The 26,425-nt window shown below is 38.3% G+C and overlaps 1 long non-coding RNA gene across 6 annotated transcripts in view; it reads right to left on the bottom strand.

The window, feature by feature from the left end:
• LOC125247513 overlaps positions 1-26,425 on the bottom strand; it is a 47,274-nt gene that overhangs the window by 7,820 nt on the left and 13,029 nt on the right. For 4 of the 6 annotated variants that reach the window (XR_007180103.1, XR_007180104.1, XR_007180099.1 and 1 more), the window contains exons 3-5: positions 25,101-25,190; positions 24,500-24,594; positions 15,588-15,723 (exon numbers count right to left, since the gene is read on the bottom strand). This is a non-coding gene — a long non-coding RNA (uncharacterized LOC125247513). Of the gene's footprint in view, positions 1-15,587; positions 15,724-16,513; positions 16,625-24,261; positions 24,414-24,499; positions 24,595-25,100; positions 25,191-26,425 lie in introns of those variants that run through there. The other 2 variants (XR_007180101.1, XR_007180100.1) reach the window with 2 other exon arrangements.

The raw sequence follows: 26,425 nt of genomic DNA, 5'->3' as shown, positions 1-26,425 counted from the left end.
TAAGACAAACCATGTGCAAACACCATTGCTGAGTATTTCTTCTTGAAAAACAGCAGTGATCCACAGTCTCAAAATCACAGGCGTTCCTTACGTCACAAACCACCTTGTAAACAATCACGTCAATGTAGAGGCGGGTTTTAGCATATCATTAACTATTACAGCTCTGAAGCAGGGGAGTCTCAAGAGAAGCCAGGTTATCCTGGTATATTTTTCTGTTGATATGAAAAATCGGGTAGGTGTATGATGTATATTACGATGTTATGATGAACTATATGCCTTTCTCCACTGGCGTTATGAGTTGTTCAAAGCGTTTCTAAGGATACTGATTGTTAGAAGGCAGCTGTCTGATTCGTGAATGTGAACATGGTTTGTGTAACATTAGCAATGCATTATTAGCTGTTTGATAACGTAGTCAAGCAAAATGCTAATCATATTAACTAACTACGTTATGTATCCGAGAGCGATACATAAAACACATTACCATTCTGATACATCGACTTTGTAGATGACCCTGTATAATTCACTTCTTCTGAATCAGTTTCTGGTTTAAACTGAATTAAGCCAGTATTTCCTTGCTTTTATGTAGCGTTTACTACAGTAAAGTTGACCGAGTGGAGGCGGGGCTAATTTGCATATACATGGGTACGTGTATACTAAATGAAGCAAGGGTGTAGAGCAGTGGTCACCAACCTTTTTAAGCCCAATATCCCTGACCTCGACCTTTCTGAAAGACAAGATCTACTTGATAGATACTAAATTGTATTTAGTATTTTTTTCGTGGTCAATGTAGATTCTGATTTATTTATTTATTTTTACAAGCAAATTGGCCGATTCTGATACTGGTTGCAGATATTTATTATTAATATTATTATAATAAACAAAAATACATAGCCATTTCAAATTAGAGGGAACCACTGCTTTTTAATCACAATCCAAACAAAGATGCTACGCTACGTTGCATGAGCAATTGTTTTTTATTTGAATTAGATTTAATTTCAAGATTTAAAGCAGAAACAGAACGGTCTGACTTCATCTTTGTGAAATTATAAATGCTCCACACACAAATAAAGCATGAAACAAAAACAGCATGCTGAATGAGACGCAGATTCACTCTCTGACAGCAGGTGGCGCTTATGGAGCAGCAGCGATACAGCGTTTCCTTGGTTACCGCTGTAAACAAAGCTGAAATGCGCTAATAATTAGATACTTTATTCGGAGGTAAGAGGAAAATAAAATGCCATTGCCATTGAAATCTTCCTGAAGACTGATCTTATTTTAGAGATGAATTCATAATCCCTCACCCCTAATTCAATATTTATATTTTCTTCCTATATTTCGAGCATCGTGAACAGTGAGCTGCTCTGCCTGCTAAGTTAAGTTACAGAATTTTCTCCTCTTCGCGTCCGTCTTCAGCGTCTCTGGCCTCTTGTTAACGGCCGTTTACAGACTAAGACATAATGTGGGCTATTTACCTTTATCTGTCTGTCCCAGTAGCTCCAGAAAATAACATACAAAAATAAATACAAAAATACAGTACAAAGACTGGAGAAATGTAATGTATTTTTGTACTCATATTTCTGTTATTTTCGCGAGCTAACTGTTACTGGAACAGTGATAAAGATCGACGGGTTGGCGACCACTGGTGTAGAGTTACATTCAAGCTATTTTTAAGGCATGAAGAATTTTCTTTTTCACAAGAAAAACATTAAATATGTCATTTTGGTGATAAAAGATAAGTTTTAAGGGATAAAAATGACTGACTTTAAATTTGGTATTTAACTTACTCATCACTGTTTGTGCTATGGACATGAATGATATCTCAAATTGTGCGGCTTGTAAAGGAGAGGTGTGCTATTAATTTGAGCTTTGGGATGAGGTCCTTTTCCAGAAAACAAGCAACTACCAATGTGCTAAAGCCACCTATAACACCTTGGCAAAGGCAAAACAATGCCCTGGCAACTGCATAGCACTGCACTAAAAACACTCAGAACATATTAGCAACCACACAGACTGCGACTGCATAACAACATGTTAAAAATGTCTTAGCCACCACATAGCATGTGTTTTAGTAGTTGTGTAACCTTCTGTTTTCTTTTAACAGATGGGATTTCGGTGCTGTGACGAACGATTGAGTTGCATCAGATATTGTAGCCAATTATATAGTTTCATTGTGTTTTTGTTGCAATTTCACACACACTGAATAGTTTGGAAACTCAGACCGGGGGGTTATCTAAACACGCAGAGAGTAGAGGAGAGAGTTGTTTAGGGCTGGGGAGATTTTCAGGTGGGCCTGTGGTTTATCACCGGCAGCTCATAGACGTAATCCAGATGACAGAGGGAAGAGCGCGAGAGAGACAGAGAGATATAAACAGAGATGGCATGTGTTATGGTTTCACATCTCTGATTGATTATCTTCAGCGCAGGGTTGGCGCTCGCAAATGACCTCTCGTGTCGATCGCGAGAGCAGGAAGTTTTAACGTCTCCTGAGGTCCGATCCAACTATCCCTGATGAAAGAGTCAGGTGATATTTCCTCACATTAGCAGTGGTGTGAAGTATTTGAGTAAATGTAATTAGTTACTGAACTTAAGTATTTTTTTGGCTACTTTAAACTTTGACTGAGTTTCAAAGATATTAGCAACTTTTACTCTCTACTTGACTACATTTTTGATTAAGTAGATGTACTCTTTACTCCAATAGGGCGGCTCAATATTTTTACTCAAATATTTTTGATATTTAACATACCAAATATCTCACGGGCGTCAGCGACGCATCGTCGATTCTCTCAGATCTCGTCTTTGCACACCACGTGATGATTATCACTCACATGAACAAGCACCGATTTGCTTTCCGATTTCAGGCATTTGTTGGGAATTTTGCAAAATCTGTCAGCGAGTGAAAATCGGGCCTAAAATCGTGCAGTGTGAACTCGGCATTAGGTGGAGAGTATATGGCAAATTGTTGTGTGAGTGTAAATGTGTCAGGAAGGGCATCCGGCGTAAAACCAAAACTGTGCCAAATCAAATGTGCAAGTGAAGCTGACCCTACAAATGACGGGGAATAACGCTAGGAAGATGGATGGATGGACTCTTTACTCTGATACATTAGTGACAAGTAATGCAGTTACTTGTTACATTTTGCATGGCACCTAACTTTTTCTGCAGCAGTTTATTTCTCCTATAAAAGAAGTGATATCGCCATCTATAGGGCATTGAATGTACAATATCTTGTGTGTTTTGCCTTTACTCACCCAAACTTGTCAACAAGGCTACTTTACGTGAATGCGAGTCCATTAGCGGGTAGTTGTTGAATCGCAGGTATTTCATATATGAGATGAGGACATGGCTACAGCCGAAACCAGTCCAGGGCAAGAGGCATTGACTATTTAAGTTTACTTAACATTATTTTATTTATCTGTTATATTGAAGAGACTTTTTTTACTTGTGGCCTTTTTGAGCTTAACTTAAGCGCTTCCAGGTTCTACGTCCAACTGCCGGCTCAGTGTTGGCCAAAGCTGATCACGTGATCAGCAAGATGCATGCGTGTAATGCTGACGCAGGAGCCGGCCAATAATGAGTCGGCATTCTGACCGACTTATTTACCTTGGCATAGTTGAATAACAAGACATACATTGAGTTTCAAACTCCATTGCTTTCTCTTTCTTATGTAAATCTCATTTGTTTAAAAGACTTCTGGAAAACACGCGGATCTCAACATAACACCGACTGTTACGTAACAGTCGGGGTGTACGCCCCAATATTTGCATATGCCAGCTCATGTTCCCAACATTATGAAAGGCATTAGACAAGGGCAGCCAGTAACGTCTGGATCTGCACAGGTGAATCAACAGACTAGGTAAGCAATAACAACAGCGAAAATGGCAGATGGAGCAATAATAACTGACATGATCCATGATAACATGATATTCTTAGTGATATTTGTAAATTGTCTATCTAAATGTTTCGTTAGCATGTTGCTAATGTACTGTTAAATGAGGTTAAAGTTACCATCGTTTCTTACTGAATTCACGGAGACAAGAGCCGTCGCTATTTTCATTTTTAAACACTTGCAGTCTGTATAATTCATAAACACAACTTCATTGTTTATAAATCTCTCCAACAGTGTAGCATTAGCCGTTAGCCACAGAGGACAGCCTCAAACTCATAGAGAATCAAATATAAACATCAAAATAAATACTATACTCACATAATTCGAAGCATGCATACAGCATGCATGACGAACATCTTGTAAAGATCCATTTGAGGGTTATATTAGCTGTGTGAACTTTGTAAATGTGCTGTATTATAATCGAGAGCTCGTGTGGCAGGGAGCACGCGAATTAAAGGGGCGGCGTGCTGAAAAAAATCAGTGCATAGATAATGATGCCCCAAAATAGGCAGTTAAAAAAATTAATTAAAAAAAATCTATGGGGTATTTTGAGCTGAAACTTCACAGACACATTCAGGGGACACCTTAGACTTATATTACATCTTGTGAAAAAGCATTCTTGGGCACCTTTAACGATGTCTTTAGTACCTTTCTGGACCTTGAAAGTGGTGGTTAAATTGCTGTCTATGGAGGAGTTTCATCAACAATATCTTAATTTGTGTTTTGAAGATGAAGAAGGTGTGAAACGACATGAGGGTGAGTGATTAATGACAGAAATTTCATTTTTGGGTGAACTAACCCTTTAAGTACTTTTAAAATCAGATACTTTAGGACTTTTGCTCGAGTGGTATTGGAATTGGTGACTTTGTAATGGACTCTTTTTTTTGCTGTATCTGTACTTTTACTCAAGTATGGTTTTCAGGTACTCTTTACACCTCTACACATTAGTGATGGGGGAGAGAGAGTATTTCCATTTCTTAGAGTTTATAAATAGTTAAAGGCAGCTCACGATTGGAAGAGAGAGTCCTACACTGAGATATCTTATCTTAAAGAGACTCTTCAAAGCTCCAAAAAGAAACACACCCGGAGAAACGGAGACTGTAATCTGAGGATGTTAGCAGTACTATAAGTTTGTATTTACATAAGGCAAAGATGAAACGGTTTTTCCCGAAATCAAGCTCAAACTTTCTTTATCAACAAACCCGCCCCTCCAATGCCAGGAACCATGCAGCAGCATAAACCTCACAAACTTTGATGAATACAGTGACTTTACTTCCGTAAGAAGAAGCCCTGGAACCTCACAGGCAAAAACTACTCAAGACAGCTTAACAATGCATTGGCAACTGCATAGTAATGTAAACAATTTAGAACACCTTAGCAACCACCAAGCAACGGCCTCGCAAGCACAATGGCCTAAAACCACTCAGAACACTTTGGCAAACATAAAGGAATGTCCTGGAATTGCATAGCAATCCACTAAAAACAAATTAGAACACCTGAGCAACCACTTAGCAACGATCTAACAAGCACCCAAAACAAACTCAACAAAAACAAAGCACTCAGAATGTCTCAAACCACATAGCAACACCATAGAAACCACCCAGAACAGCCTAGCCACTGCAAACTTTGACAAATCCAATGACTTCCCTTCTTCAGAAGTGTTTGTTGCAGCAGCCTGGGAACTTGTAAACTTGACTTCCTGACTCAATAATGTTGTGTAGAAGCCAGCTAATCTGATCAGAGCTAGTGCTCTGTGACGGATCCATGCCGTTTTGAGAAAGCTCTTGACGTTTTTTATGCTTGTAGATGGTTAGTGCGAGGTCTGTGGTCATGGCACCTGAGACCTGACTTTTCGACCCCTGGGAGGAGTTGATGCGATCATCTCACATAGATGTAAAGAAAAGGTTAAAGGCTGTTAGTTCTGCTTTCCATCACACTTCTACGTCCACGTTATATGTGTTCACAAGATTTAAATCTGGATTTATGACTATCAGTTTTTAGAGGCAGGTAAATCGGAATATATCCTTGAAAACAAAGCTGAATATAAAAGTGTGGTCAAGCTTACTTCCTACTAACTGCAAACTCTTCAAGCATTTGGAAATACCCTAAAAACGCCGATAAGATTTGAGACCAGAACATGTCTGGAATATTCAAAGATTAAAGGACACAAATCCAGTGACTAGTTGTACTAATTGTACGTAGAGTGTTAGCTGGTGGAAAACATGCTCTAGGACTGTTTTGTCTGACTCTAAATTTATCCTGAGATTTTGGGATTCCCACGCTGTGTGAGTGTCGATCCGTTCACCGTAAACGGGAATAACGGGTCACAGAGGAAGGCGGAACATTTGTGGGTGGAACCCAAGCAGCACCTCCTGTCCCGGCTCTGTGGGTTCAACCTCACTGGGGACTTATGGAGGTTGTGGAGTTGTCAGTCATGTGGTCATGTGGTCATGGGAAAGCGGGAGCTGGAGCAGAAATGAATCTGACATTGGAGTTACAGCAGGAAGCTGACCTCAGAACAGGGCTTCTGCACAGAGACATTGAGAAAAACTTTTACTTACATAACTGCTTATGTTAATTTTGTTTCACTTATTTTTTTTTTTTAGTTTACTTGGCAATACAAATTCTATATTTATACAGAATTAGTTTAGTTTAGCAATGCTTGGTAATACAGTTTCTAAATTTTAGCGAATCAAAATCAAGTTTTATACTGCATTACTGTTTAATTTAGTTATTTAGTTTAGCTTAGTTTAGTACTGCTTTGGCTTTTCAAACAAAGCTAACAGGCTGATATCTAGCTAGTTAGCAAAAGGACAATTAAGTTTTTAAAATATTACAACATTTTCCATGTTTTATAGCGGTTGTACCGAATGACCTTATGTTTCGGGACATGCGTATGAGCAAGTGAAAAGGATTAGTTCACTTTTAAAGTACACATGAAATCAAAATTGACCTTATTTATTTTGTTAGCTCAAATTGCTAGTTTTGTGGTGAACAATTCATCCGTGCAAGTCAATCCACACAAAAAAAATATTTGGCTTTGTAATATTTAATCAAAATCTGAAAATGCTCCTCCCCTCTGCAACAGTGCCCCTTCTCTAATGACGTCAGTTTGACAGCTTGGGTTGAAATCGCTTAAACCACTCCCCTCCGACCGTTAGTCTGCTATGAGCGAGAGATGGAGAGGAGGAGCGCTAAAGTAAAACTCTGCCCTCAATTCAATAATCCATTTCACTTGGAAATACGTCACAACACTGGAGAAAAGTCGTTTGCAACTTCCGGTTCACGCAGACTTTAAATAAAATTTCCTGATAATTTACAAACCCCCATGTCATCCAAGATGTTCATGTCTTTCTTTCGTCAGTCGAAAAGAAATTAAGGTTTTTGATGAAAACATTCCAGGATTATTCTCCTTATAGTGGACTTCAGTGGACTCCAAACGGTTGAAGGTCAAAATTATAGTTTCAGTGCAGCTTCAAAGGGCTTTAAACAATACCAGACGAGGAATAAGAGTCTTATCTAATGAAACAATCGGTCATTTTTGAAAAAAATACAACTGTATATGCTTTATACACGGAGCGAACGTGGCAGTTTCGTTTTTTTCCGTAAATAGAATAGGGAAGGCGTGGGACATATAGCGTAAGCGTTTTGTTGTATTTTTTTCAAAAATGACCGATTGTTTCATTAGATAAGACTCTTATTCCTCGTCTGGTATCATTTAAAGCTCTTTGAAGCTGCACTGAAACTATAATTTTGACCTTCAACCGTTTGGAGTCCACTGAAGTCCACTATATGGAGAAAAATCCTGGAAAGTTTTCATCAAAAACCTTAATTTCTTTTCAACTGAAGAAAGAAAGACATGAACATCTTGGATGACATGGAGGTGAGTAAATTATTTAAAAGTGAACTAATTTATTTAAAAGTGAACTAATCCTTTAAAAGAGAGTTAGTTACTATGCTTCATGACAAAAGGCTTGTTCGACTTGATGCAGCGCCGCAAAGACCGATCGGCGGCTGACTTGAAGCAGCGCATGCCGGTAAGAAATGTTGTCCAACTTGAGACAGCGCCGACGCCATGTGACTGTGACGTGTGACATCAAAGTACCGCAAGAGCGATTCGAGATCAGCCGCCTGAGTTAGTCAGCGCAGTTTCTCAAGAGGAGCTGCACGAGCGCTGATGATGACACAGCTGTTTCATGATTGGCCGGATTCACCGCATGACAACGATCACGTGTGTTTCGTGTTTATTTTCACGCCTTCAGTTCCACTAATGCTCAAAAATCTGTATTTTTATAAGAGTTAAAGCTCTTTTCATGTAGTCGCAATGTTATATTGTGTCGTGTTTATCAAAATAAAACAGATAAAAAACGTAGACCCCACTACATTGGAATTTAAATAATATATGCTTATGTTAAACTTATTCTTGTAAAAACAGACTCTGTAAGCAGGACATAAAGTATTGAATGACAATGTCTCTGAAACATCAGTGTATTAGTCAAATATTGCATTTATATCACTTCAGCTGTGATAAAGTATGCAAACGCAGCGCGAGCATCACTACGGGAAGCAGAAAGTGTCCGACTTCACGGCTCCGTTTTCAGCTCCTCTGATCGGTTACATCCAGCCGCAGCCGATGTCGAACACACCTAATGTGGTCCTTTGAATGATGCCACATCCTGTCACATGATATTGACCACATGACTTGATCCAAAATGGTGCCTTTATATTGGTTACTCCGAATGACATCAATGAAATTAATTTTTACGGACATTTTTTCTGATAGCAAAGCAACAACTTCTACACATAATTTTAATACCATTTTGCACTATGTTGATATATGATGTTATAAATCATGCCTGAATAAAAAATATATACATTTATTACATTTTAAACCGAATGACCTTTTGACTCTTCAAAATCTTTAAAATACATTTATATGTAGCAAAATATAATTAAAACCTTGTGGATCTAATAAAACATGTTGTACTACCTTACATACTTTGAATGTCATATCTTTGTTTTTTTATCATTATTATTAAGGCCAAAAAATGACCCGTAACGTCACTGACCCCAAAACAGATTCAAATTTTACACTGAACTGTTGGTTTGTTGTGTTTTAGTTATTTTTCGCATTGCTTTGACAATTCAAATGTACAGATCTAGTCAGATAAAACTTTGCACTGCATTATTTTTAGTTTGAAATGAATTAAGAGAGAGAGAGAGAGAAATGGGGAAAGAATGGAATTTCCCACGTTTTTCTTTTCTCTCTCCAAAGTTCTCAGCGAACTAAATTTAGGAGCATTGGAGATGCTCTCAGTGACACTGTGAAGCAGAAGGTCATTTTCCTGCTATTTTTGTTCTCAAGAGACCCCCTCAGCTCCCTCCATGTTTCTCCCCTGCTGTGAAAGTCCTGTTAATCGTTTTCTCTCCGTGTTTGTTGGGAACATGTTGCCCTTGACCCCCTGGTTGCAGCCAGACCCCCACTCTGACGTCATGTGGGATCTACAGCTCAAACAAACTCCCTCTCTCGCCACCAGGTGTGATCATAATCAATCATTGCCTCAGTTTTCTTCAATCCGCTGGTCATGTGACCTCTTTTGTTCTGCACATGCACACGCAACAGTATTTCTCTCTTTCTGCTCTGGTCTGCGGCCAAGTCCCTCGTTCCTTCCAGTGGACTGTCCTCCTCCACAGAGCGAGGGAGGGACGGTTGGGGGAGGTGGAGAAAGGGAGAGAGAGAAAGGAGAGCCCAACAGAATGTAAACACCTCGTGTCCAGGACAGGCTGTTCTTATGTTTGGCATCTCAAAAGAAGTGATTTATAAAGCTTAAGACGTAGAAAGAAGTTTTTTTTCTGACTTTAGAGCAGCACCAGATCTCATGCGATCTATCAGAAAACCACGTCATTCTTTCAGCACAAACTTACTGTAATGAACACAAGCTATATTTCCTGTATCATTCACTGGCGGTTGTGTTTGTCTACCGTAACACCTAGTGAAATGACCGTCTGTAATATATACATACTGTGCACCTATTACAAAAATTACTGTAATCTCCCGGAGGCTCAGAAAATCAGGACTTTTTCATTGTTTTAACCTGTTCACAGAAGGACTTTATAAAAAATTTTATTTGTACATTTCATTATTTTTATATTTTACTTGATATTGCTGTTAGATACTTCAAGCACTATTTATTTAATTTGTATTTTGTTCTATTGTTTTTAATTTCTTTTATTGCTTGTACTTTGGTAATTATTTTGTTTATTAAATGACTACTTGAATAAATTATTTGAAACGATTCACTTTATTGAGAATTATTTGATGGCTACACGCCATTGTTTTAATTTAATTAGTTAATGTTTAGCATCTTTTAATAATTTTAATATTTAATTTAATTTTAAACAAATATTTCATTGAATTAAAATGTTAATATGTAAAAAGGTTATTTAACACACTGTTGAATGATGTAATCAAATTAAAAACTGTGGTACAATGTAATGATTTATTAATGGCTGATTACTTGAATAAATTACTTGAAACACTCTTTACTTAGTTGAGAATTATCTGCCGTTGTTTTAATGTCATTGAATCCTTTGCCGTTCTTCTTCTTCCGCTCTGGAAGTCTATGGCAGCCCATAGAACCGCTTGTGGGAAAGTTATGACATTTGGCACACTTATAGAGGTCAGTCCAAACATTGACCACACCAATTTTGGAGTCGCTAAATCAATGCCTCTAGCGCCACCAGCTGTCCAAAATTTCACTCATGTTTATGCTAATAACTTTTGAACCATAAGGGTTAGAAACAAAATTATTTTTTCCTCGGATTCCTTGGACCAACACGATTCGATGGCCTATGACGTAATTTTCCATCATGAAAATTTTCCCGCCATTTTTAATTTTCCAAAAAAACGATTTTTGCTCAAATTTTCACTAAAATTTAACCAGATCATCTTCAGACCATGTCGACAAAAAGTTGTGGAATTCAAGTTGATTTGTGAAAACCGTTTTCGAAAAACGTGCAAATTAATTTTATGTAGTGCTTGCGAAAATAGACATAAGGCTCTATCTCCTCAACGCTTTAGCCAAACTTGGTCCATGTCATCACAAGCATGACCTGAGGGTACATGCTGCGTTTTAGGCCGCGCCACCTACTGGTCCGGAGATACAAAACATGGCTATTTCTGCTTATAACTTCTGAATGGTTCTGAAATCATAAAAATTGTCTTGTTAGATTTGTGGCGTCATGCCAAGTCGAATGATATCCTATTTTCCCACATCGGCAAATTTGTGCTTTGCCATTTTGAATTTTCTAGTAAAATGCTGTATTTGATGATGCTGAACGTATCACTACGAAACTCGGTATGGGTCATCGGCACAATGCCCTGAAGGAGTCGTAAAATTCGCTCAATTCGCGCGTCTAAACAAAGTGTGTTCAGACGCGAATTCACGTCATGGGAGGGGTTTCATCTCTTTCTGCACAGATCCTCTGAATAAACACATAATCTCGTCAGTTGGAAACCTGTAGCGGCAATTTAACTCGGTTATGCCGGCCGATTTTTGCTAGCTAGAAGGTGGGCTATCAACAGCTAAAATCATGCAAAAAGTTTTACATCTAACCAGATTGTCCGATTTCTTCGCTTATTCTCTTCCAGGCAAGGTCCTTTTTATTCCTGTCTCGATAAAAATATAATGAGACATCATAGAGCTCAGGGTGGCCACACACACAGCGACATCTTTGTTCTGGTCTCCACCACTGATCACATCATAAACACGTTACTACCAAAGCAGAGTCCCTGATTGGTTAACGCGCCGCGAATTTACGCCAAAGTTCAGATTTTTCAACTCGGGCGTTTGGGCGTCAGACGCTCAATTCGCGCGTCAGCCGCGTGAACGCTCAGTTCGCGCCGCGCTATTCACGCGTCAACGGCCGATTCGCGCCGCAGGACACCTAGACGCGCGTTTACATTGACTTAACATGTAAATCAGACGCCTCAGACGCCCCAGACGCGTTCGGTGTGAACGCAGCATAAGAAGTTTCGGACCAGCACCACCTAGTGGTACAAAAAATTATTTACATGCTTATAACTTTGGATGTGGTTGACTTATTTTCATGGGAGTCATCTCCTTAGACTCCTGATTGCTTGCCGAGTCCAACGACACCAAACATGCTAAGTTTTGTGCTAGGTTAGTCCAACGTTGTGATTTAGCATTTAAACAACATTCACGAATATCTTAGAATCCATTAGTCCAATCGAGACGAAACTGCCATAGGAAAATTGAAAACATAGGTCATTGACTAGATGGCCAAATAGCAAAATTTTTATAGTAAGTGGCAAAAAAAAAAAATGCAATCAAAGTCAGGTGTGGGTGTTTTTTTTATGTGTTCATACATATAAATGTCTATAACTCCTCAACGAAATTAGATATTTTCACCAAATTTGACACGCCTATGTAAGGGGGCACTTTGAGGACACACAAAAAAAGCAGTGGTACTGCGCCACTTGGTGGCGCTATAATTGAACAAAACATGAAATTGGCTCTAACTACAGTACTGCTGGTCTGAGTGACTTCAAAACTGCTATGCATTGTCTTTGTCTCAGTTGCTATCATAGTCTGTTATGACATTGTTGGTCTGCTGCTAACTTCCTTGTTTGCTTCTGTTGTGCTTGGCCTCTTAATTGCTTCCTGTAGCTATATTTAGGGCCCAAGCGAAAATTCGCGCAGGGCCCTCTTGTTCTTCTAAGGATTATTATTATTTTTTTTTTTTTTTTTTTTTTATTTTTTTTCCGTCTTCCGGGGCTTTTTGGGGGCCTTAACATGCTCAAAAACTCTTGAAAATTGGCACACACATTGGAATCCGCGGCCATTAGGACGCCGGAGAGGCTGGTACCCGGGCGTGGCAGGGGGGCTCGACAGCGCCCCCTTGAAAAAAGTCTGAAAATTTGGTCCATATATTAAACACGCTTGCACGTATTAGTATGAAACTCAGTACACATATAGACCTCATCGGGCCGAACAACTTTCGTGCTCTAAGTTAAACACCACGCCAACAGGAAGTCAGCTATTAAGGGTTGTTTGAAAAACGCATGCTCTGGAATTTGATATACTCCTCCTAGACGATTAATCCGATCGCCACCAAACTCGGTCAGCATGAAGTCAAGACACTGATGATTAAAAATTGCCAGGGGATTTTTGATATCTCGAACGGTTTGGCCGTGGCGAGGCAACGAATTTATGGCGAGAAAAAGGAAACAGGAAATGTGTTATAACGTCTGCATACATATATTGATCTTTATGAAACTTCACGAGTGTGTTCGTTATAGGAGTCTGATCACATGGATGTGACTATTGTGAGTCAAAGTTATAGCGCCACCAACTGGCAGCAGGAAGTGTATCACTTTTTGAAATGTTTTGAGATCACCCTCTTATTTTTACCTGATTTGCTTCAAACTTCATCAGTGTAATGTCAATACACAGCAGATGTAGACCTATGACAGGATTTTTGATATTTGAAATATTGTTGCCATGGCAACAGGTCAAACTGTAATAATATTCTTGAGTGTTTTTGAGGCTCTTAACATGCTTCAAATTGCATGAAACTCGACACACACATCAATATTGTCAACCAGTAGACATGGACAAAGCCATAGAAATGGGCGTGGTGGAGGGGCTCAGTAGCGCCACCTTTTGACAAAAGTGGGGGGGTTAGTTTTTCCTACAATCACCAAACTCGGTACACATATTGTTCTCATCAAGCCGGACAATTTTCTAATTTACATTCATTAGCTCCGACCAACAGGAAGTCAGCTATTTTGGTTTGAATGTTAATTTTTGAAAAAACAGGCTATGAATTTTATACTACTGCTCCTACAGGGTTTATCCAATTTACACCAAACTTTTTTTAACTTGTTGCTAACACATTGAAGTTGTTTAATTGCAAACGGATTTTGGATATCTCAAACGGTTTGGCCGTGGCGAGGCAACGAATTTATGGCAAGAAAAGGGAAACAAAGTGTTATAACTTCTGCATACATTAATTGATTTTGATGAAACTTCGGCTTAGTCTTCGTTGTACAAGGCTGATCACATGGATGTGACTATTGTGATTCAAAGTAATAGCGCCACCAACTGGAAGCAGAAAATGTGTCACTTTCAGCATACATTGAGATCACCCTCTTATTTTTACCTGATTTGCTTCAAAATTCATCAGAATAATGTTAAAACTTGGCACATGTAATCCTTTGAAAATGGGCAGGGAGGAGGGGCTCTATAGTGGCACCTTGTAGTGCAGTAAATGTGGAGTGAATTTGACATAGTCCTTTGATGTTTAACCGTTTTAAGTGCCTATTGCCCGCTGTGCACAGTTGCCCTGAAGCCACCGGGGTGGCGGTGCCACCGGGCTTGGGCCCGCCATCGCTGCTCGCAGCTATATTTATAATTATTTTTATGTTTTAGATTTTTTAATGAATAAAAATGTTTTATATTATTTTAATAAATATTATTAAATTTTTATTATAAAAATATTTTATTATTATTAAAGTGCATGAATCACTTTTTTTTTCTTTTTTTTTTTACAAAATATTTAGATATGTACAAATAGACAAATATAAGACTCAATTATCATTTTGACACAAATGTCATTTGTGCTATGAATTTTAAACTCAGTATATAAACTCAGAATATCAAATTCCTGCTTCTTTGTGCTTGTACATGTGAGTTTAGCACATAGATAATCTCTGCTGATTAATCAGCTCTGCATTTGGAAATACCCCGAAAAACTCTGATAAGATTTGAGAACAGAACATGACCGTAGCGTGAACAGATCCAAGAGCTAATTACAAAATCACTGGAGTAATTTTGTGTCATTATTGGCATTATGTTGTCTTGAGTGTTATCAAACACAAACCCAGCGCAGGAAGCGATGTCCGCGGTCTTTCCTGTTCTGAGCGATTTCAAAGTGTTTCTGTTTGGTGGAAATGAGGGCGGCAACAGCGCAGAGGACAGAGGGGGCGCGGAGAGAGCGTTTTAGCACTGCGATGAGGCTAACGTGATCGGACGTTTTCATTGAGGCGAGAAAGAAAGAGAGAGAGAAGGAGGGAAGAGAAAAGAGACATGCGGGGGATGTCGAGGGACCTTTGGGACGCTCTTTCTGCTTTTAGGTGAAACCGCAGCTCTACTTGTACCTGCTGCACCTTCTCTCTGAAGAAAAGAGAAAGAGAACGCCAAAATGCTGAAAATAACAATGGAAAGACATGTTATATGTCTCTCATGAAAAGATTTCCATGCTGGTCCAAGCTGGTCTATGCTAATTAGTGCTGGTCAAACAGCATAATCTTTCTTGTGAAGCTGGCTGACAGAGTTGCTAGTTATGCAAGCACATAAAAATTGTTTACTTACTTGAGAATTATTGATGGCTACATAATTATATACGTAATTAAGTACTGTGGTCCTTCATACCTATAATCATGTTTGTTTAAAGCACCCCTCGAAACATTACGAATGCAATATATTCCGATGCAATTTGAAACGCAATGTGAAATCGAGCTTGCGGAGCAACTGTTTATGTTCACATCCATTCATAGAGTATGTTTCGGGCCTAATAAGCCTTCATCTCACCAGCGTCCCAAGCTGCGTGCCAAAACACAACAGCAGGGAAACTAGAAATTTGGTGTACAGTACTTCAGTGCACTCACAACTGATACCTTCCACATAGACTTTCTCTTCACCATGGAGAAGTGAAGAGCTGTCACTTTCAGGTAGCAGAAGCTAGATGATGTTAGTGGTGTGACATCATGTCCAGACACCTGACCTCCTGGGAGTCTGACTGCAGTGAATCACCTGGAAGAGAGAGAGAGAGAGGTGTGATACACAGCCTGATCAATCAAAACAAGATTACTGAAAATACTAAGAAAAGCATGATATATTGATACCAATCTATCAGTTAACTGCTCATTTTCCCTATTTAGATGATCCAAATGCTCACTTACATTTAATCTTTAAAAACACTAATAAATTAATAACACTTTTAAATGGTATCTTAAGCAAATTTCAAAATTAATATCCATTTTTCATAATGCTGCGATGCCTAAATTCACTTTAGGTAACATTTAAAACAACTGATTTTAGTTTTTAGTGTTGTATTTTTCATTTATTTAGATAACAGTATACATGGTTTCCACAATAATATGAAGTAGCACAACCAGTGTTGGGGAAAGTTACTTTTAAAAGTAATGCATTACAATATTGCATTACTCCCCTAAAAAAAGTAACTAATTGACCTTTCGCCGGGAGTTTGATTGACAAGCGATCTAACCAATCAGAACGCCGCATCCGCCATTTTGTCCGACAAAGCAGCCAGTAGTTAAAAGATTAACCTCGGTGGAGTTAAACTTGAAAAATGGTGTGTATTGACGTCTTTCCGTGTTTGAAACAACATTCATTCTCATGTTCATGGACTAATAGGAAGAGATGATCGGTTTTTACGAGCGGTTGAGCTGAGGATCTACAGCAATCTGTCACGACCATGGTCACGACACATTAAAGAGCAACAAAACGGTTTTTATTGTTTGAATTTCTTTAATAACTACACGGTTTGAAAGCTGGGACTTTGTTTAATATCATAAGTAACCTGCTCTGTCTTGTCTGTCGATGTGTGGTCGGTATCCTCTTTGTTCCGCGATGTATTTTTCACTGCGTGTGGAGTGACAGCGCCACGGCTTGTCGGACAAAGCAACAGTAACTAAGGGGGGCGGGGCTCGGCGAAAGGCTAATTGCATTACTTAGTTACTTTTTGTGAAAAGTAATGTGTTATGGCTGGGCTTGCTTGTTTGTTTTTTAATAACAACAACAAAAAAAGTTCCATTTTGGCAAATGTAAAGGCCAAAAGTTAAATGAATAAGCCTCAGGATGAAGGAAATGCATATTTACGCCTGTACAGTAGAGGGCGCAGCTCAAAGAAACCTTTCAGATGTGCTGCCATTCTGGATTAAAGAAGAATAGAATACAGGAGAAGGAATCTAAAGTAATTTTTGATAATTAGTATGGTTGAATTAGATCATTGAAGGTCAGCAGCAAAGACATTGGTTAATAAAGTGAGATTAAATACATAAAGTATATTTATGTACTTTAATATAATTAATTATTACAGGTTTGCGTAAAATTCTGAGATTGCATTTCACTGTTTTTATTCATTTTGAGGACAGGAGAGCTGTCAGTCAATAAATGTGAAAAAGTAACTTGCGTTACATATTTGTAAATTGAACGTTACTTTACTAGTTACTTGAAAAAGTAATCTGATTACATAACTCAAGTTACTTGTAATGCATTACCCAACACTGCCGGTAAATTGCCAGAACCGGTTTACCTGTATTTTTGAGAAAGTCCTGTTTGCACATGATATCGTAACGACTTTAGTAAAGACTGTATGTGTGAAAGAGGCTATATTTGTAGAGTTGGTGGAGATGTTTGGTGTTGTCCTTCAATAGGAAAATCCATAATGTGTCTTTCCTTCTTTTCTGAACAATGGAGTCATTCTCTCTTTATGCTCAGGTGTATAATTCCTTGGCCAGGCTTCCCTGAGTACAATGACCTCACTTCCTGTCTTTCTTCTCTTCACACTTCCTGTTCGACAATGGGCTAGATTTTTCCACAATCTAACATCAGGATCATTTCTATTAGGAATGTCATCCGGTGGCCCATGAATTCAAGTGACGGCCTTGAGTTAAGACCAGCTAGGATTAAACTAGCCATGCCAACTTCATCTTTTACTTTACCGTAGACCACAAGCGAGCAGAAACTTTTCTTTCCGAAGCCACAGCGCTGTGAATGATTTAGCGTCCCTGCGGCGGTGCTGCTGGGAACAGCAGGACTACACCAGCGCTGACTTTAGCGCTCATCATTTATGAAGGTTCAGGGGAGAGAAGGCTTGTCTTAACCCAGCTAGAGCTTCTCGGAGCTGGAGGGCATGAATAAAGCATGTTCAGCCTCCGCTCTGTCTGTACGGTAGGCCTCAGACGACGTGATGGAGTCCAGGGGGGAACAGGAGGGGTCGGTCACAGGAAAACACACACTAGGCCAGACAGGAGGCATGTTGTGACTGGGAACAATGAGGTTTATTTAGTATGACAGCAGCAGCAGGAGACGCAATGAACACGAGAGCTTCAAGCAGGTGTGTGTCCGGCTGCTTTCAGATCAGTGGACGGCAACATTATTGTACTGTGATTAAGCATTTAGCATTTTTGTGATTGTTTTGAATTTTTTAGACGTATAGTTCACCTAAAAACTTCATCACCTGACTATTTCTTCTGCAGAACACAAAATGATAAATTTTGTGAATTCTGTATCTCGCAATTCTGACTTTATATCTCGCAATTCTGACTTTATATCTCATAATTCTGACTTTATATCTCGCAATTCTGACTTTATATCATGCAATTCTGACTTTATATCACGCAATTCTGACTTTATATCACGCAATTCTGACTTTATATCTCGTATTTCTGACTTCATATCTTGTATTTCTGACTTTATATCTCACAATTCTGACTTCATATCTCGTATTTCTGACTTTATATCTCGCAATTCTGACTTTATATCTCGCAATTCTGACTTTATATCACGCAATTCTGACTTTATATCTCGCAATTCTGACTTTATATCACGCAATTCTGACTTTATATCTCGTATTTCTGACTTCATATCTTGTATTTCTGACTTTATATCTCACAATTCTGACTTTATATCATGCAATTCTGACTTTATATCTCGCAATTCTGACTTTATATCTCGCAATCTGACTTTATATCTCGCAATTCTGACTTTATATCTCGCAATTCTGACTTTATATCATGAAATTCTGACTTTATATCATGCAATTCTGACTTTATATCTCGCAATTCTGACTTTATATCTCGCAATTCTGACTTTATATCATGAAATTCTGACTTTATATCATGCAATTCTGACTTTATATCTCGCAATTCTGACTTTATATAATGCAATTCTGACTTTATATCACGCAATTCTGACTTTATATCACGCAATTCTGACTTTATATCTCGTATTTCTGACTTCATATCTTGTATTTCTGACTTTATATCTCACAATTCTGACTTTATATCACGCAATTCTGACTTTATATCTCGTATTTCTGACTTCATATCTTGTATTTCTGACTTTATATCTCACAATTCTGACTTCATATCTCGCAATTCTGACCTTATATCTCGCAATTCTGACTTTATATTATGCAATTCTGACTTTATATCTCGTATTTCTGACTTCATATCTTGTATTTCTGACTTTATATCTCGCAATTCTCACTTTATATCATGAAATTCTGACTTTATATCTCGCAATTCTGACTTTATATCATGCAATTCTGACTTTATATCTCGCAATTCTGACTTTATATCACGCAATTCTGACTTTATATCTCGTATTTCTGACTTCATATCTTGTATTTCTGACTTTATATCTCACAATTCTGACTTCATATCTCGCAATTCTGACTTTATATCTCGCAATTCTGACTTTATATCACGCAATTCTGACTTTATATCTCGTATTTCTGACTTTATATCTCACAATTCTGACTTCATATCTCGCAATTCTGACTTTATATCTCGCAATTCTGACTTTATATCACGCAATTCTGACTTTATATCTTGTATTTCTGACTTTATATCTCGCAATTCTCACTTTATATCATGAAATTCTGACTTTATATCTCGCAATTCTGACTTTATATAATGCAATTCTGACTTTATATCATGCAATTCTGACTTTATATCATGCAATTCTAACTTTATATCATGCAATTCTGACTTTATATCTCGCAATTCTGACTTTATATCACGCAATTCTGACTTTATATCACGCAATTCTGACTTTATATCTCGCAATTCTGACTTTATAACTTGCAATTCTGACTTTATATCATGCAATTCTGACTTTATATCTCGCAATTCTGACTTTATATCTCGCAATTCTGACTTTATATCATGCAATTCTGACTTTATATCATGCAATTCTGACTTTATATCTCGCAATTCTGACTTTATATCTCGCAATTCTGACTTTATATCACGCAATTCTGACTTTATATCTCGTATTTCTGACTTCATATCTTGTATTTCTGACTTTATATCTCACAATTCTGACTTTATATCATGCAATTCTGACTTTATATCATGCAATTCTGACTTTATATCTTGCAATTCTGACTTTATATCTTGCAATTCTGACTTTATATCTCGCAATTCTGACTTTATATCTCGCAATTCTGACTTTATATCTCGCAATTCTGACTTTATATCATGAAATTCTGACTTTATATCATGCAATTCTGACTTTATATCTCGCAATTCTGACTTTATATAATGCAATTCTGACTTTATATCACGCAATTCTGACTTTATATCTCGCAATTCTGACTTTATATCTCGTATTTCTGACTTCATATCTTGTATTTCTGACTTTATATCTCACAATTCTGACTTCATATCTCGTATTTCTGACTTTATATCATGCAATTCTGACTTTATATCATGCAATTCTGACTTTATATCATGCAATTCTGACTTTATATCTCGCAATTCTGACTATATATCATGCAGTTCTGACTATATATCACGCAATTCTGACTTTATACTGTATCTCGCAATTCTGACTATATATCATGCAATTCTGACTTTATATCACGCAATTCTGACTTTATATCATGCAATTCCGACTTTATATCATGCAATTCTGACTATATATCTCGCAATTCTGACTTTATATCACGCAATTCTGACTTTATATCTTGCAATTCTGACTTTATATCTTGCAATTCTGACTTTATATCTCGCAATTCTGACTTTATATCTCGCAATTCTGACTTTATATCTCGCAATTCTGACTTTATATCATGAAATTCTGACTTTATATCATGCAATTCTGACTTTATATCTCGCAATTCTGACTTTATATAATGCAATTCTGACTTTATATCACGCAATTCTGACTTTATATCTCGCAATTCTGACTTTATATCTCGTATTTCTGACTTCATATCTTGTATTTCTGACTTTATATCTCACAATTCTGACTTCATATCTCGTATTTCTGACTTTATATCATGCAATTCTGACTTTATATCATGCAATTCTGACTTTATATCATGCAATTCTGACTTTATATCTCGCAATTCTGACTATATATCATGCAGTTCTGACTATATATCACGCAATTCTGACTTTATACTGTATCTCGCAATTCTGACTATATATCATGCAATTCTGACTTTATATCACGCAATTCTGACTTTATATCATGCAATTCCGACTTTATATCATGCAATTCTGACTTTATATCACGCAATTCTGACTTTATAACTCGAAATTCTGACTATATATCTTGCAATTTCTGACTCACAATAACTCACAATTGTCTTCTGAATCAAATCTTTGAAAATAAACAGTTCATCTGGTTCACAAAATCGGTCTGCATGATTCGTTCATGAATCCAACGGAGTTCAACTCACTGATTCAGTGATTCAGTCACAGCAGTTAACATCTCACTGGAGATCAATATTATTCATGAATAACAAATTTCGACTTCAGAATTTTTGTTTTTGTCCTGACTGAAAGCCTAATTTATAGTTAAGTTATTGTAAGTCATGTGGGTTTGGAACAACATAAAGGGAGTAAATGATGACCAATTTAATTTTTTAAGGGAGTCTGATGGGCATCTCTGGTGGTCTCCCTCAACGAGTTTACAGTATTTTCGTAATTCAAATATAAAATTTAGGAATCAGTCATTAAAAAACCCATATTGATTCATCACTAATCTGATTATATGTGAAGGCCCTGCTTTCTGCCTTCACATTTGTGTGCTGTGATTTGTGATATGAACATTTGATTACACATGATGAATTAAAAATTGAAAAGGACGGCTTTCCTCTCCATTCTCCGTTCTCATGTATCTTTGATGTGCATTTCATTTCTTTTCTCTGGTTCGCTCTCAGACCGGCATAACACGAGCGCAAGGACGTTTTTAGCTCGGTTTGGGTAATGAACTGTAAGATTTGACTGTGTGGAAGGAAAGGCAGTGAGACGGAAAACGGTCCCTCTTGAGGGCTGCTAAAAGCCTGCTGTCGTAAAGCCTTTCTACCACCACACCCCACCAGAGCAACGATCGCAGAATCCCGCGCAGATGCTCCGCACCGAAGCCACATTGACAAGATTTTGCATCAATGCACTTTAGATTGAGCAAGACCAGAGCTATTGTTACTGAAAACAATAGCATGAATTTCTATGCTGGTTTGGTTCTGGTAAACATCACTGTTGAAGCTTGTGGCCCAAGCTTAAGCAGAAACATTTCCTTGGTCAAGCCAGCTTTACCAAGATCATGTTGGTGGACCAGCACCAAACCAGCATAAACCATTTTGGACCAGCATAAAAATTCATGCTAATTGAGTTACTATAGCTAAACTGGTAGAGCAAAGAAACTAGCATTGCAAAGGCTATGGTTTTGATTCCCAGAGAATGCATATGCTTAAAAAGTAACTGGCATACTAAATGTAGTTTTCTTATGTTCTGCTAAATTATTTCATTAGATATTTAAATTATTTCGTTTCATTGTCAAATCATTTTTCAAATATCATTATCCCGAGATCAAAAAACAAGACATGGAAAAGTCATGCATATTCATTGGTCAAAAGCATAGACTTTAAAAAAAGATGGACGAATCACACCTTCACTCTCTTCTGAACCTGAGTCTGCGCAGTACTTGAGCGTGAAGTGGAGCTGCGGTATTAAGGCCCCGCCCACACTCCTGCAGAATCAGTTAGTACAGAACAACTCATTATGTCGGTATGAAATAATCAGTTATGGAAATATAGAAATTAAAGTTAAAGCTCCAATCTCCTCCTGAAGATCCAGAAAAAAGCCTACTAAAAAAGTTACTACTTCGCTCAGAGAAGCTGTCAAACTCAGCTGCTGTCAATCATGACGTCACACCCACGTTTTTATAGCATCAACTAACTAAGCCCAAACTTATTTTTAAAAAAAATGAACACTTGAACTTACATCAGCATGATAAAAACAATCTAAAATGACAGAAACCATCTTTGAAAAAAATGTATTTGAAGTGTAATTTGATTGTTTATTTTATCTCACATCCCATTAGATTACATGGAGAGGGTGGGGTTTATGACCTATTCTGCATCCAGCCACCTGGGGGCAATTGAAATGTTTTGGCTTAACTTTTCAGGACTCATGCGGCAAGTATAAGAGGTGGAAGTGCAAAGTGGGTTGTGCAAAATTCAGAATTTGCTACATTTCACTCGTCACAGCAAATTGAGTTGGAATGACAGGAAGAGGAATTTACTGAATTTAAAAGGTATTCAATACAAGTGATGCATTCTGGGAAATTAATACAATTTAATTTTGAACTTCCGAATTAAAATTTCCTGATAATTTACTCACCCCCATGTGATAATTTACTCACCCCTTTCTTCAGTTGAAAAGAAATTAAGGTTTTTGAGGAAAACATTCCAGGATTTTTATCCATATAGTGGACTTCACTGGGGTTCAACGGGTTGAAGGTCCAAATTGCAGTTTCAGTGCAGCTTCAAAGGACTCCACACAATCCCAGACGAGGAATAAGGGTCTTATCTAGTGAAATGATTGATCTTTAAAAAAAAAAAAAGAAGTATGTATATACTTTTTAACCACAAATGCTTGTCTTGCACTGCGATCCGCAACGCATTACATAATCACACTGGAAAGGTCACGTGACATAGGCAGAAGTACCAATCCAGTGTTTACAAAGCAAACATGCAAAGACTAAGGCAAATGCCCTTTACAACAAAAGGTAAAACAACGAAGTCTGATGATTTTTAAGGTTGGAGGAGAAAATAAGATGGAGTTTTTCGTCCTACTGCGGTAATTCCGCCTATGTCATGTGACCTTTCCAACGTGATTACGTAATGCGCATTGCAAAGCTAGTGCAAGACGAGCATTTGTGGTTAAAAGTATATACATTTTTTATTTTTTTTTAGAAAATGACCGATTATTTCACTAGATTAGTCCCTTATTTCTCGTCTGGGATCATGTAGAGCCTTTTGAAGCTGCATTGAAACTACAATTTGGACCTTCAACCCGTTGAACCCTGTTGAAATCCACTATATGGAGAAAAATCCTGAAATGTTTTCCTCAAAAACCTTAATTTCTTTTGGAATGAAAAAAAGAAAGACATGAACATCTTGGATGACATGGGGGTGAGTAAATCATCAGGAAATTTTCATTCTGAAGTGAACTAATCCTTTAAAATGCATTCTTAGTTCAGCTCTGAATAGTGCACAACCCTGCTGGGAACCTTACTTGAACTTACTGTTAGTTTGGAAACATGCTGGTCTTTTCAGCAGGGACATCCATCAAAATCTGTATACAAGTTTAAGTTTGGACTGGACTGAAAGTCCATGTCTGTGATCTTGCGCTGCTATATCAGGTGGACGCTTCAGGGGGCCAGTGTCGCTCCGGCCCCTAGTCAACAATACAACTGACAACCCGCCTTTTATGGATTAAAAAAACAGAAATGATCAGTAACACACACACAGAAGTGAACTCACCACTGTATGGACACAATCCTCGGCATGTAACAATAGCTGGGACTGATATTTCTCTCCGTTCTTCATGCTTTGATGTACATGAGCGCCTCTCCTCCCTAAAAGGACGGAGAGGATCTATTAGCACAGAAACAGACCTTTAAAATCCTCGAGCTAATAAAAGACTTTCAAGCTTCTTGACCACACGGGTTTACAAGACCCAGATCTTCCATCCCGATAACACAGGATTACGTAATAAACTTCTACTTCCATCTTTTTTCCGTTTATCCTTTTAAGTCTGGGTTTTCTGGTCTTTATATTGGTTTATATTAGTTTTGTCTCTCGCCCTCCGTCAGCGTGTTTTATCAGCTGACAAAGGGCTGGAGTGCTCAACTGCTGATTTGTTGGAAAATAAACACTGACAGTTTAATTTATCTCAGCTGCTCTGGACTCCATAAAAGGCCTTGGTCTTCTGAAAGTCATTTGTTTACATTTGAGCTCTTGGATGTTTGATATAAAAAAAAAATACTCTTTCTCATCTTAAACAATGGGAAAAGAAAGCCGATGGGTGTCGTAAAAAATATTTAGGCTTTACTAATCAGCAAATCTGTGCTTTTTTACTCACATATCACGTATTTGGGTGAGGAATCACTCGGCGGGCTGGTTTATTTAGTTGATGTGTGTCAACAGCTATGAACTTCTGTGTCTAGTTGTGCTGAAAAGCAGAGGAAAGAGAGATTTATGAGTGTTTTGAGAGGAAATGAGGAGAGAGATCTCATTTATGTTCCGGTTAAGCATCAACTTTGTCTCAGATGTTTCTGCCAAAATCAAAATAGAAACAAATAAGCCAAGTGTTGAGATACAGCATATGCAGCATATAGAAATATACAGTTCACATGGACGTTGTGCTTCCATTGCTGGCATCTTCCGAAACTCTAAAGGAGACACTTGTCAGATTATGTAGATCTCTTCAGTATCGCAGCTGTTCCTCCTGTACAGCAATGAGAATGTGAGCATAAGGAGACTTGGTTTTGGTTCTCAGATTATTTTCGTGAGACACGGTTCCTTCTAATCTCATATGTGTCTCCTCTAGAGCCAAGATACCAAAGTCTGCAATCAAAAGTCAGAGATCTCAATATGAGCTCCAAAACTGCAGCTCTTGTGGGGTGTTCCCGGTCTGCAGTGGTCAGTATCTATCAAAAGTGGTTCAAGGACAAAACAGTGGTGAACCGGCGACAGGGTCATGGGCGGCTGAGGCTCATTGATGTGTATGGAGCTGCATAACCAGTCAGGGTGACCATGCTGACCCCTGTCCACTGCCGAAAGCACCAACAGTGAAGCATCAGAACTGGACCACGGAGCAATGGAAGAAGGTGGCCTGGTCTGATTTCATTTACATCACATGGATGTTCGGGTGCGTGTGCGTCACTTACCTGGGGAACACATGGCACCAGGATGCACTATGGGAAGAAGGCAAGCCAACAGAGGCAGTGTGATGCTTTGGGCAATGTTCTGCTGGGAAACCTTGGGTCCTGCCATCCATGTGGATGTTACTTTGACATGTACCACCAACCTAAGCATTGTTGAAGACCATGTACAGCCTTTCATGGAAACAGTATTGCCTGTGGCCTCTTTCAGCAGGATAATGCTCCTGACACAGAGCAAAAATGGTTCAGGAATGGTTTGAGGAGCACAACAAGGAGTTTGACGTGTTGATTTGGCCTCCAAATTCCCCAGATCTCAATCCAATCGTGCATCTGTGGGATGTGCTGAACAAACAAGTCCGATCCATGGAGGCTCCACCTCGCAACTTACAGGACTTAAAGGATCTGCTGCTGGCATCTTGGTGCCAGAGACCACAGCACACCTTCAGGGGTCTAGAGGAGTCCACGCCTCGACGGGTCAGGGCTGTTTTGACAGCAAAAGTGGGACCAACACAATATTAGGAAG

This window comes from Megalobrama amblycephala, linkage group LG15 (genome assembly GCF_018812025.1).
Source record: "Megalobrama amblycephala isolate DHTTF-2021 linkage group LG15, ASM1881202v1, whole genome shotgun sequence".
NCBI classification, from domain to species: Eukaryota; Metazoa; Chordata; class Actinopteri; order Cypriniformes; family Xenocyprididae; genus Megalobrama; species Megalobrama amblycephala.
Note: the sequence above shows the minus strand (reverse complement) of the source record. Positions and strands in the feature narration are given on the sequence as shown.